The following is a 1,806-nucleotide window of genomic DNA, read 5'->3' as shown; positions in this document are numbered from 1 at the left end:
GTAGTATGGATGCAAAGAAACAAGAGACAATGGACGAACGGGCGGAGAAAAAGGGACGGACGGACAAACAAGACATACAAAGAGAGATAAACAGCCACATAAGTATAATTGATAGCCTCTTGAGTCCGAGAGAGATGGTTCTGGATTTTCTTACTGAACGACTTGTACAAATAATTTGTTTATAGAGATTAAATGTTTCCGCTGCAAATTATCACACTCTCTCCAAAAACACGCCCTTATCTGAGCAGGTAGACGGTATGCCACAGGTGAGATGTCGATGTGATTAAAGAACAACGTGAGACGAAATGTTTTACTCCAGAACACAACGCGTTATCTGGTCCGAGATTCAAGCCCACAGTCACAGATCGCTATGCATGTATAATGTATTCATACAATGTATGCATGAATGTTTATAGAGAAGAAAAGATAACTCAATTACACTAAACAAGATTTCTCTCCCTTCACTCTCAGATATATATATATATATATATATAGTAGAAATATGTTACGAAAAGAAAATATAAAATACACGAGGAAATGTAAGGGTAAAATATGAAAAATCAACGAAAATGCATATTGCAGATAGAAAAAGGCTATTTATGACAGGTAGCGACAAATATATACATATAGATTGACTGAGGTAGTAATACGAGTCATAAAAGTCATTATTATGAGATGATATAAGATTATGAGATTATAAGATGATAATAAAGTAAGAGAACAATCATAATTTATGATATCTAAGAGATACCACCACGCTGGAAATAGCAGTCAAACTTAGACTCTACAACCACGGTAAATGTTCATGCTAGTTTATTTTGTTCTTTTGTCTTCTCTCCTGGTGCTGTATGAACATTTAATGTGGTTTTAGAGTCAAGTTTTGACTGCTGTTTCCAGCGTGGTGGTATCTCTTAGATACCCTAAATTATAATTTTAAATAATTATTACCTTTGAGGGTTTTTATCCCCATGCTGGCCACCTGATACGATCGTATTTAAATATCAATCTTATCCTTATGTATATTATATATATATATATATATATATATATATATATATATATATATATATATATTTATATTTATATTTATTTATATATTTATATGCATAAGGATAAGATCGATATATATATACATATATATAAACAACACACATACATACATACATACATACATCTTTTTACTTTTATTCTTTTAGTTTGTGTCAGTCATTTGACGGCTGCCATGCTGGAGCGCCGCTTTGAAGAAATCGAACCTAGAGAATTAAAGGGAAGGAGAGAAGGTGTTACAAGTCCGACAGCTGTTTCGGGGGTCTCGGAGATCCATCATAATATTGGTTGATGTTGTTCGCCAAAATATGCAGATATACATTAATACTTACAAATATACATACATAAAAATATATATGAGAATATTATTGTTTATAGTAATATCAGTGGCTTAGCGTGCGTAAAAAAACCCCGATAAAGGTAAAAAATATCAGTTAATGAGAATTATTATTATTAATAATTATTATTAATTGATAACTTTTATGTACATATATACATGCATGTATGCATACATGTATGCATACATGTATGCATGTATATATATATATATATATATATATATATATATATATATATATATATATATATATATATATATATATATATATATATATGTATGTATGTATGTATGTATGTATATATGTATATGACGGGCTTCATTCAGTTTCTGACTCTCAAATGCATTCACAAGATGTTTGTAGGCCTGGCACTATAGGAGTCATTTGCCGTAGGTGCCAAATAGAGGAACTGAACCCGGAA

At 31.0% G+C, this 1,806-nt stretch overlaps 1 long non-coding RNA gene across 1 annotated transcript in view; it reads right to left on the bottom strand.

The window, feature by feature from the left end:
• LOC118765776 overlaps positions 1–1,806 on the bottom strand; it is a 12,434-nt gene that overhangs the window by 9,564 nt on the left and 1,064 nt on the right. The window lies entirely within an intron of this gene.

The sequence above is a fragment of the Octopus sinensis genome, linkage group LG13, assembly GCF_006345805.1.
Source record: "Octopus sinensis linkage group LG13, ASM634580v1, whole genome shotgun sequence".
NCBI lineage: Eukaryota > Metazoa > Mollusca > Cephalopoda > Octopoda > Octopodidae > Octopus > Octopus sinensis.
This window is presented reverse-complemented; position numbering and strand designations above follow the sequence as displayed.